Source organism: Amphiura filiformis, unplaced genomic scaffold, assembly GCF_039555335.1.
Source record: "Amphiura filiformis unplaced genomic scaffold, Afil_fr2py scaffold_274, whole genome shotgun sequence".
Taxonomy (NCBI): domain Eukaryota; kingdom Metazoa; phylum Echinodermata; class Ophiuroidea; order Amphilepidida; family Amphiuridae; genus Amphiura; species Amphiura filiformis.
In genome coordinates this window covers 1-12537 of record NW_027305738.1, presented here as the reverse complement: position 1 = coordinate 12537, position 12537 = coordinate 1, and the positions used below count along the sequence as shown (strand labels likewise).

At 35.8% G+C, this 12537-nt stretch overlaps 1 long non-coding RNA gene across 1 annotated transcript in view; it reads right to left on the bottom strand.

The window, feature by feature from the left end:
* The window catches only part of LOC140145443 (uncharacterized), a 54830-nt gene extending 42323 nt beyond the window's left edge, over window positions 1-12507 (bottom strand). The window contains exons 1-2 of the long non-coding RNA XR_011858060.1: window positions 12423-12507; window positions 7625-7771 (exon numbers count right to left, since the gene is read on the bottom strand). This is a non-coding gene — a long non-coding RNA (uncharacterized lncRNA). The remainder of the gene's footprint in view (window positions 1-7624; window positions 7772-12422) is intronic.
* Between the last annotated feature and the right edge of the window lie 30 nt (window positions 12508-12537).

Below are 12537 nucleotides of genomic sequence, written 5' to 3'. Positions count from 1 at the left end.
TTATGTATAACGTGAACGCATTATTGCGTGTTCATACATACTCACGATATAAGTTTCTGATTGGATTTGGGCCCTTTTTTGCTGGTCATAAATTCCGTTTATGACCAGTACACAGGGCATAAACAAGCTGCGTCATGCAGCGTTGGAACCCAATTAACGTGATCAACGATTTGCTAGTGTTGCGTACACAGGCATGTCACCGCGCCCATCTCACGCCGCGGAGCACAAAAGATGAACACATTGACTCCCGGCCGTTGACCTTATGAGCCGAGCCGCTTCCTGCAAATAGGCCTACTCATTTTTTGAAGGAAAACGGTATGGAAATGTTATTTTAAAAACGTGTAAACCCTTATTATTTTCACTTGTATTGAATTGCAAACAATGTTCAGAATGTTGGGTATGTATGAACAGGGTTCATTCATAGGATTTCGGGCATGATCGTTGATTTATGCCCGAGGCGTGAGCCGAGGGCATAAACAGCGATCATGCCCTCAATCCTATGAATGAACCCCTAAATCATCAAATCTACAAGCGTGCTGTTGCATGTCCGCACACATGCTGTCTTATGACTATCCACTATTGGGTCATGTAAAACCAATCAAATTGCATGTACACGTATTCTTGACAAGACACACTGGTAATTGAATTAGAATTAGAATTAGAATTATAGGCCTAGCTTACAGTGGAAATTTCAATTGATTGAAGACAGCCTGACATAGCGTGGCCGCAGGGGTACCGGTAGAAATACAAAATAAAACTTACATATCGTGCACATTGCACAACTCTGATTTTTACCTAAAAATTGGCTGATTTTCACAAAATTTTACATGCACAGGCAAATTTCTACATGCAAAGAGTCAAAGTTACATAGACTGTGCATCAGTGCATGTATGCATGCATTTGGTATTTCGAACACTGCGTGGCCGCGACAATTTTTTGTGTACACTGCACCATGTGCATGTGCGACTGTGCATGCATAACACAGAAGTGAATCTAACATCATGATTGGTAATAAGTCATGTTACGTTCATGTGTTATGTCCAGTGGAAATTCCGATTGAATGAACACAACACAGCCTGACATAGTGTGACGATTTTTTGCGTACACTGCATGATGTAGACTGGGACAGTGTGTGCGACTGTGCGTGTAGTAACGCGGAAGTGAATCCAACCATGCTAACGCATGCCATTAGTAATTGGTTAGTATATTGTATCCAAGGTCATACGTTCATTGTTGTAGTTTGAAATACTCAAACAATTATGGTTGGATTGAATAAATTACAAAGCTGTTGAAAGCTGCATTCATTGGAATTCGCACTGCAGTGTCATGCATGGTTTATGATGGTTGTGGTTTGAAATACGCAATATACGATTGCGGTTGGATCGAGTACTGCTGTTGAAAACTGTATTCATTCAATTGAAATTCCTAAAGTTAATTTTTAAAACTTCTGTGGTCCATGTACGCGCTGGTGAATTGCGATCGCGTAGAAGTGACAAGTCAACCGGCTTGTTGTCAAGTGCGTTGACCAGCCAATCAGCGTGATTGTATATTTCTTCTGTATACGTACACTTGTCTACGCTTGGCGCACAGCTCGGACCACGAAAGTAATAAAAAATTGACTTTACTATAGGTTATCATGGGACATGTCTATGATCATCATGATGACCATGCAGTGAGCATTAGATAGGCGATACATCACATGTATGCATGCATACATTGCATATGCGTGCCGGTATGTGCACTTTCAAATGGCTGAATCTTGTGGATGGCTAACACTGATTTCTCAGTTTTTATGATACATTAATACCTTAAGACTTATATTCAAATGTTTATTACCTTCTAAAGTCTCTAGCATTTTCATGTTCCTCCAAGTTCATGAGTTATGTCTTGTCGTGAACGATGAAGCTTCTTTGGCTCAAGTTCCATCAGTCATGAACCGATGTTTTGTTGTGGAGTGTTTCTAGATATTACTTTTTCCCTGGTTTTCACCAAAATATTAAATTTACTTAATAAAAAAACACCTTTCTTTCGCGTCAACATCCACAATGCCGAATAAGATGTAGGCCTACTATTTTCTTGAAACAAACACAAGAAAACAATTCAATTCTATTTGAAAGACTGATTATTAATCAAAATCGTTGCACGCACCTAATAAGCGGGCTTTGAAAGTTCATGTACATATCAAAACGTAAAAATACATGTTTTTTGACGACAGTAAAAGTTTTTAAAAAAAACTTAATTATTTTCTTCCAAAATGCTCAATTTTATGAAATTTAGACGATCATGCCACCTGTTATCAATAAAAAGCCTTTCTTTATATGCTTAAGCAACGTTGTTTTGCTAAACTTAACAAAAATCGTCACTGATAAAGATGCGTTTCCTGTTTGAAACTGGTATGTATCAAGCCCACTTCGTGATGGCAAATTTTGTCCATAACTAACAAAATATTATTAATTAACGTCTTCAATAAGATTAAGATTATGTCATAATGGACTAATACGGTGTTTTAAAGATATAGGAGCATTTTGTTTGCAATCCAAAATCAGTGAATGAAAAAAAAAAACATTTTCCAAACCAATGTCGCATTCAAAAGTGGAAGAAAATCATCAAATATCGTGTTTTTTAAATGCAAATCTAATCATTATGTTAGAGTTTTTAACTATTGCAATTTTAAATTATTTCTGAGAGTGACGTAACGAGTATATTCTCAGAAGGAAAAGTGACAGAACTACTCCAATGTTTTGTTTTTTAGCTTTTAAAGTTTGAAAAATATGGCTACAAACCGCTGACATGCGCGTCTTAAAATGTCAAATCGTGCTCTCCTCAGCTCAGCGAAAGAAAACCAGATTCTTGAAATCAAATAAATATTTTCAAATGCAGTTGATAAAATGTACAAAAATTTTATAAATATAAATCCCATCTAACAGATCATGTTATGCCGCATAAGGAAAGATATTCAATTTTCAACTTGTTATTTTCGTTACGGAGTACGAGGATCGACTGAGGGCGGTTCACATATGCTCTTCCATCTTTTTCATTCTCAGCGAAACTATGATTTATTCATTATTTTCAATAAAAACTTCCATAATCAGATTCTGCAGTCTTAAAAGATGTCAAATATGCCTTTCCGAACCTTTGTTGACAATAGAAAAGTACTTGAAACGTTGTTCAAAGATTGGCTGAGAGCGCTTTTTGACATTACAAGACATAATTTGAGTAAATTCAACACATAAAAAATTAATTGGACCCCTTCCAAATTAAAAATTTCGTGAAAGTTTCATTATTATCTCAATAAAGTGCCTAATATCCTGTAAAAAAAATAAGGGCATGGTTAGAGAAGTTTGAATGTAAAAATATTGAATTTGAAACCCCGGAATCGTCATATAATGTCGTTCCCACGGCCAAATTGAAGCAAAATCAAATCTTCCAGAAAATCGCTCTAAATTCAATATTTTGCAATAAATTTTACTAAAAGTCGGTAGATAACCTTAGAATAAGATTTTCTATCAGATAGAATAAAAAAGAAGCTTTGAAATGAGTTTTTCTTTGATTATCAGTACAATCAAATTCGGACATTTTTTAGGGTTGAATACGTTGAATATGGTCATTTTCACGGTAAAGGGTGTAACTTTGGATTTTTAACATTTTGATCCGTAGTTTTCTAATAAAGCCACAGAATTCCATGATTTTTGGCCACATAAGTCATCTAGTTAGCAGCTACCTTGGGTAGCATAATCATCTTCGGGAGTTACTGCGTTCAGTTTTAGCAGGCTTAAATGTACCTAATATTGCCATTTTGAAAAACTGTAAAAAACAGTAACATTTTTGTAAAACCCTGTGTTTTCTTCAGTTAGTTCATGGATAATTTTTCTTATCCTGAAAGTACGGTCATATGTTCAGTAAACACTGCCACATTAGATTTAATTGTGAACAGCCCTGTATTTTTGAGAACCGGACTTCGATATTTGTCGTTTCGGAGGCTTCATTTTCCGTTAACAATTGTTAACAAACTTTGTGGGTATAGCTTTGGTTCATAATTCTTGGTTATTTCTTCACTTCTTCTTGATTCATAACAGTTGATATCTTAACTTGAAATGGGTAACAAAAATTAGTTGATTTGCAAGCTTTTAAAATTTTTATAAAATCTTGACTTCAAAGAGCCGATTTTCCGTTAACTTTTTGAAGCCTCCGAAACAAACTGTTCAGCAAGCTTGGGCAAATATAAATAAAAGAGCTCATCCAATCTATTTATCAAAATGTAGCAAAGTAGATCCTCAAGTCACTTGTTTTTAAATCATGGAGATATATATCACCGTTTGAAAATGGGACCCAATACAAACTTTCCGTTAACAATTGAAGCCTCCGAAACAAATGAAGCCTCCGAAACAACAGTAAACTTAATTATCATCTATGCATATCTAAATTGGTATGTTCCATATTGATATCTGCATTGTAATTGTTGCATGATATGTGCAGAATGTCATAAATTTAAAAAAAAATTGATATTATGGTTAATGCTTGAAAAATATACTGATATCCAAGAAAGTCCGTTTCGGAGGCTTCACATGCAAATAACACCATACTTAACAAATGGGTGAAAAAATTATCATGTTATAAATCTGCAATATCTGCCGCATAGAATCATTGATTCAATACACACAAGAAAATAACAGCTTAGATGATCCCAACAGTGTTGTTTTCAAAAAACTACTTCTGCCATGTTTAACCATTGTAAACATGAAGCCTCGAAACAAAAAAAATGACTTGCTGTGATAATTTAATTTTTGTCACAACTGAAATTCAATACTTAGAAGCAAAGCATGAAAATTGGTAATTGTGATATTTTTTACCTATTTTTTCATGTCAACTTGTAGTAGTTAGCCAAATATTTTACTTTTATGATCACCTGTGTTGTTAACTGAAGCCTCCGAAACACAAATCGCTTGAATTGAAAAAACTAAAAAATAACTCCAATTTCTGTGAAACTTGGCTGGGAGGTTCCTTTCATCAAGTAGTATTTGTACATGAAGTTAGACATTTAAATTATTTTAGGAACCCAATTAAAACTTTAAAAATATGTTTAAGGTTGGGAAATTTCCATTGCAAATGACCCTTGATGTTAAAAATTTTCAAAATTGCAATTACAAACATAGCAAAACATGGTATAAAATTTAACTTATATCTGTTGACTTACTTTGGAATGGGATTTCACATGTATTCCAGCTTTCATGTCATAATTTTCTGAGCTTATGTAAAATACATTTTTCTTAGATTTTAACCAAAATGTTATGGAAATGTCAATTTTTTATCAGAAATCAAAAGGTTTAAGCCTTGAAACACTATTTTACTGGAATTTAAGTTGCTTCTATGCATGATTACAGTAAACAGAAACATATTTAAGTGGTTTGAAATTTTGACCCTAAAAATCAAAAGTTACACCCTTTACTGTGAAAATGACCATTATATACGTGCATAACTCCTAAGAAGGTACACCCCATTATATTTTCAGCGAGAGCAAACCACAGGAGTGATAAAAATTTTCGAATTTATGTTTTTTAAACAAAAATGATACTCTCTAAGGCCATTCTGTCACTCTCTTTTCAATTTTTCATTCAAAAGTGTGCAAAATATGCCTTTGTCATATTTTGTCGCAAAAACGCTCTTCTCAGAAAAGACCGTAACGCTATGGGGAAAATGCCGACTCACTTTTTAGCTCGGCGAATGTCATGAAATGTTTATCGCGCTCGTGAGAGAGAGAGAGAGAGAGAGAGAGAGAGAGCGTGAGGAGCACCTATGTTGACAAAAATGCAAACATTTCCATGCTATATCGTGTGAGGAAGCTTGAAAACTTGGATCAGTCATATCAATCTTGTCAGTGATGATCGCTAAATTGCATGGACAAAACCTATTATGAAACACACTTCCATCCATTCCATTGCCTAATTATGGTAGAATTTCACCAGATTCTTGCTTGATGATGCATTTACAGGTGTAATTTCTACAGGAGCACTATCAGGAAATTTAACCCGATTTTACACTTCACTGACAATTCACCTTCAATAAACGCCCCCTTTTGGAAAAATGCAACACCCTGGGGGCGTTTATAATATTACAAACAATATGATGTTGGTTTTACGTAAGCTAAGGTAAACTACAAAGTCAATTTTTGATTGAGTCCCATTAGCCGCAACATCCAATTACAAGAGACCACAGTTCAAATGCTAACTAGACAATAAGTACAAAAGCCAAACCATGGCAAATAAAGCTGTCATTTACATTAAATATTTTGTAGATATATTTTCACTAAATATCATATCATTGCTACTCACACACAAATGTTTGGAGACCATAAAAGTTTCAAAGTGCAAATTTCGCAATAAACTCTGACTTGATCCCTAGTGACACTTGTACTCAGGTTACCCAGGTACATTCCTATTAATTACGTAAAATACCTGGGCACAAAATTACCAGGAAATCACAGCCTTAAGGGCTCGGTTAGCGATGTTTTCACATATTTTTTGTGGGACCTGAGAGCACCACAGACATAGAATTGCACTTTTCAAGCCAGGAATGTCCTTCTGATATCAACAACAAAATCTTTTTAAAAAATTAGGTCTATTGGAAAAAAATCTATATATGTGACCTGTCACGGCGAATGAGCCGTCAATTCCTCCCCCGGTCAAAATTGTTTTATTTTGTGTTTAGAAAATTTACATCATAAGCTTTAAAATGGTATATTATTTGACTTCACACGATATCCAGTAGCGGTTATGGTTTGTTGAACTTTGCTCCTTCAACAAAATGGTAGCTTTTTCGCTTTCTCGTGTGTCTCTTTTTCCACATTGCTGGCAAAAAATATTAAACAGTCATAATTGGCGGTCATATCAAATCATCCCCAAGTCAACGAGGTTCATTGTTAATTGTTGGTTATACATACCTATACAAAATACAATGCCTGGTAACCCACCACTTGAACAGGATTTAGCCAAAGCAAACAAAGACCAGAGCTATTAAAAATTCTATTGCCATCTTTAGGTAGAAGCTCATTATCCTCTTCAAAAATAGGATTATTGATTGGTGTTCGACAATCAAAATCTGATAGATGTCGCGCCAGCTAGAGATGCCGATGAATACGATACGACCTGCATGCACATTTTACAACGTAACTCGGAATACAATTTAGGGAATTTACGGCTCAACCGAGCTGTACGGTCACATATCATTAATATGAAAGGTCAAAATTTTCAATAGATCATCGCTTTTCATCCCAGCTACATACACACAGTGTATAAACATAAACTTAATACTCCATTGGTGAGCGACGGGTGATTGTTATTTCACCGAACGCAAGAAAAGGAGTCCTATCTGATTGGCTAGAAATCGATCGCTAGATCGCTCAGTGGTGAAGTACAAACTCAAAATGGAGAGTATATTCAATTTGATTGTAATCAATATTCTATTATTGACGCAGATAAAGAAAGTGGCTTAGTGTGTCGATATGTACATTGTATAGACTTGTGATTTAATATTCTATACACATGTTCCTTTATATAATTGTAATGCTCAAACAGTTGAATATATCACAATGAAAACATTGCTATCCGAGCCCTTAACAGTAACCTACCTATTTTGGCTACTCTGCATTCTGTATTTGGCTTTCATGATTGGGTATGGGGACTTCACATGGTCTGGAGTTGACTAGTGTTGTTCCCCCAGCCAGATTGCTCCCTGCAGAACAAATTAAATGCTGTTGTTCCCTGCAAAACAAATGCTGAAATACAGAATTGAAGATCAAAATCAATAAGTAATATTTCAAGGGGCATGGTCCAATCGTTTCATGTTCTGTTTTTTATTTACATTTAGGCAATTTATGTTTCAAAATTTCCGTTGGTCGTGCGTCATGAATTAGGGTATAGGAAAAGGTGGTGGTGTTACATTAAAAAAAAAAAAATTCAGGACGTTTTGGCCCAGATCTCAAGAATGTAGAGGGCTACTGAACTAGAAATGGTCTCATTTTGTGATCTACCTAAAACTGTGGAAAGTAAAAACTTCACACTGTATTTACTTTTTGAGATATTGCAATTCAAACGATGCAAAGTCAGGGGTGGTTACGGTTGAGGTGCCTACGGTTGAGGCGTGTGTTAAAGTATAGGGAATATTGATTTTCAGTGCCTCTCAAATTTATTTTTTACTGTAACTTCATAACCCAGCAAGGTATTAGGATGGATTATGTACCATTGTTTTGGTATTTATGTCTAGTAGGTAGTAACTTGACCAATTTTACTCCAAGCTGTTGTTAATGTGCTGCATTCTGTGTCATGGGTTCTAGGCTTTTCCTATACGTTACTGTACTAAGCATGCATTTGTGCTCCGAAATATTCTGCATGTCATATTTCTTGAAGAAGTTACCCTACTTCTGTAAAAGTTAATATTTTTAGAAGGAAATTCTAGGAATTCAAATATGCCATTAGTTTTTGTGTAGGACATGAAGGAAAAACGTTTTGATTGATAATGTCATAAAAATCATAAAAATTTATGTACGACATTTGAACACCCTGTATCTCAGTTAGACTACATAACTAATCATTACAAGTTTGCTTTTTTTGAGAGCCTACAATGTTATTAGCACATCTAAAGAGGTTTTAGCAGAACAGGTGTTTATGTTAGTGAGTAAGAGAGGAACCAATTTTTTTACTTTTTGAACGAAAATGTAACTTTTCCACCCTATATAATATTTGTGGCACCCTGTATATCAACTTAAAAGTTGAACAATTGTCTTCCTTACACTTTCAGCTTGATGATGATATAAAAATTGTAGGTTTCTGACAAACATGAGATAAATTACAATCATTTTTGTGTAAAAGCATGATTATTTTTCTAATTTTGAGCATGTAATGCATTTGGCCCCCAATTCATGACACATGACCAGTTGCATTGCTCTAAAACTGGTTCCAGTTCCTGGGAAGTTGTGCGCTCGGCCGCGAAACAACCTTCGGGCACGAAGTGTAAGACTGGTGGATTTTGTAACATCAGAGACAGCTTGTCATGTTCCCATACACACTGAACAAGTGCTATACTGCTCCAGCCGTTTTGCCGGGCCGTTTTGATATGAAAAGTAAAAATATATAACAATGGCCCATACTAGCCCACAGGATGTACACTTCCAGTGTGGTTACCACAATTTATCACAATGTTTGTTCACACCATTTTTAAAAACAAAACATATCTTGGGCAATAAATTATACTGGAGTAATGACCCACGTGAGCTTTCTTCCGATATCAAAATCTCAATAAATGGGGGGAGGATCGAGGCTCTGATTAGGTCACACCCTTTAAAAGACAACATGCGTGGGACAAAAGCTACAAAGTCGCATTTTTATATACAGTGTACATATCGATAGGAGATGGATCCGATCCATTTTTCATGGTATAAATTGACAACAACAAATGTATTTGCTGACATTGGCAATCGGTCATTTCAACTGTTGAGTTTTGGTTTTGGTCATGTGGTTTACTATTATCCTGCCTAACCACTTGACTCACAAGATATTGAATTCTTTGTTTCTACCTTTTGTTAAAAACTTAACATTTGTATCATGCAGATTCGGGTTTCTTATATGTGGTGTGAAGAAGAAAATTATTTGGTTTGAAGTTACCTATATTCACGAGGAGAGAAATCGAGCATGGCAATCTACACTGAAAGACGCGGTTTACAAAATCAAATATTCCCCCCTTGTTTTCACAAATTTCTCAATTTTAAACTTAACAATCCCCCTCCTGGTTCAACAAAACATTTCACGTCCCCCCTCCAAACCCCAAAAAAATTGCCACCCCCTCCCTGTCGTAAATAACGATCACTCCCTTAGACCTTTCAGGGTACACAAAAAATACTACTTTTTAACATTTATACTCACTTCAAGTCTCATGTGAGATGAGACTAAAAACAAAACATATTTGGTGCATGTTCATAATTTGTAAATTTTTAACACATTTGTGATTTGAATTTGAGGAGGTAAAAGACCAGACTTGATGACCATTATCGTCGCCGTCAGGCCCGTAGCCAGGGGGGTGTGAGGTTTTTTATGCCTTTTTGGTCCAAAAATGTCCAAATCCGCCCCAGTCCAAAAAAGGTCCAAATTTGAACCCCAAAATAAATCCTGGCTACGCCTACGGTAGGCATGCTCACAAAATTTTCAAGCACCGTAGGTTTTTTTCACATGGAAATTAATTTGTTTAAAAGATGATTATTTATATCTTAAAAAATGAGGGGTCAACCATGTCTGTAGCACAAATATCAACAAAGTTATGGGCGAATGTCTGTTTTTAACATTTTTCATTTTTCTGCGGCCATCATTGACAATGCCTTAACTGTACAAAAAAGCAAATACCAGCACTTTTTAGACTACCGTACGTCTCCAAGTTTCTGGTGTCCAAATTTGACAATTTTGTATTTTCCTATAGGAATTACACAGTTAAGCCATTTACTGTGGTAGCAACTTTTTGAGTTGAACGTCGCCCTCTATAATAAACAATGTGGACATACCTACCTACGGGCCTGGTGTCGCTGTGTTTTGAATTCTTAATGACGTCAGTGTGACGTCATCATCGCAACATGAGATGCTTTAAAAACTTTAAAACATGGTACCGCGTTCATGGCCCTATGGTGAGCTGAGGAAGGAACAAGTTAGTAGGGCCATGATGTTTGGGGCTACGTGTACATTTTTTGGCCCACACCATCTCATTTTTCAACCGATTTTTTTTTTATTAAATTGTTTATAAAATGTTTAAAAAATTGTTAAAAATTTTTTTATGCCAGCTTAAACTCCCCTACATGCCTAAGGCTAGTGGGGATTATGCACTTTCAGTTTCCCACGCGTTTGAAGTGAACGGGAATTGGATTGCATACTTTTTTGATGTCTATAGTGAGCAAATTTCTTCAATATTTTGAGACAATGATGTCAAATTTTCTATATTGTTTAGTAATAATGTCTTTTGCCAATAGTATGTTTAAAGTTGTAATTTTGTATTTTTGATCGCAAAGATCGGATATTTTCGTTCCCGATTCGAATTCTGAACCCTTCGCAAGGCCAGGGTGCCGAATTCGGTAGAACTTTGACGAGAATTTTGCGTTTTTGGATACTAAAATGCATTTGATCCTTAATTTTGTTTCAACCGAGTCTTAAATTAGCAAGCACAATAAGGTTGGTACCATGCACTTTATATACATTGATGAAATTTTAAAGATTTTTTCAAGTTTCTAACTTGGCGCAAATCGTTAAGTGTGTATTTCCCATTGACATCCAAAATGGCGTAAGCCAGTCCTTAATATACATACACATAGGTACGGCGTATAGGACTGGCAAGCGAGTCTAAAGTCTAAGCTTTCTGAAACATCACCCTTTTTTTTCAGGCTGTCATCCTATAAGGCCAAATAAAAAATAAACATGTTTCACGTCCTCTCCCGCTTCCTTTTTTGAGGTTTCCTCAAATATATTTTTATTTTTTGAAATTCAGTTATAACTTTTCAAAAAATATGTCTAGGAAGTTAGGATGCATTCTATAGCCAAGAAACACTTTAGGAAGGTTTTGTGATCATTAGAGGGGGTGTAACTCTCAGAACAACAAATAAAAAAGGGCCTCCTCCTTTTTCCAGGCATTATTGTATACGCTAAAACAGCTCTAAGTATGGGTATTTACACCAATTTTGCGATAAAAATAGAAAATAAAAAGCCCCTCTTCCTCCTTTTTTTCGAAAACCGGACGTGAAACATGTTTTATTTTTTACTTGGCCTAATTAATGCCTACTTATGCTTATAGGCCTACAAAATATTAATTTTATATGTTATAATTTATCCCTTTGTCTGATCATGTTGTAGTATTACTTCCCACGTTCCATAGCCGATGCGATGGGCATGGACGGTCATATAACGACCACAAGATAAATGACTGACTATCATTGAGGACCTGTTGAGGACTGAGTTCTGCAGTCTAATGGACGCGGTCTGATGATGATGATTGATGATGATCGCCCGGATGATCGGCGCGACGTAGCATTCAGATGAATATAAATAATAAATAAATATATAAGGGACCGATCGTTATTTACGGCAGGGGGGGGAATGGGTGTTTTGGCAAAAATATCGACAACAAATTTCGCGTTCCCCCCTCGCGTCCGCTCAAAATTTTCGCGTTCCCCCTTGTTTTCCCAATTTTCTCCATTTAAAATTTAACAATCCCCCCTCCTGGTTCAAATAAAATTTCAGGTTCCCCCCTCAAGACCACAAAAAAATTTCGTGTTCCCCCCTAAATTTACCCATTCCCCCCCCCTGCCACAAATAACGATCGCTCCCTAATATAAAGCAATAACTGGTTCCTTTTCCAGAAAAAAAAACCATCAATTATCAAACAATTCATATTCAAACCTTTTTACGTCAGCAGGTTTTCTTATCCAAGACCCAAGCAAGTAAGCTTATATAAAAAACACCACATCAGCACATATAAAATTTTATATCGGCAAGGTCATCAAGGGTTCATACC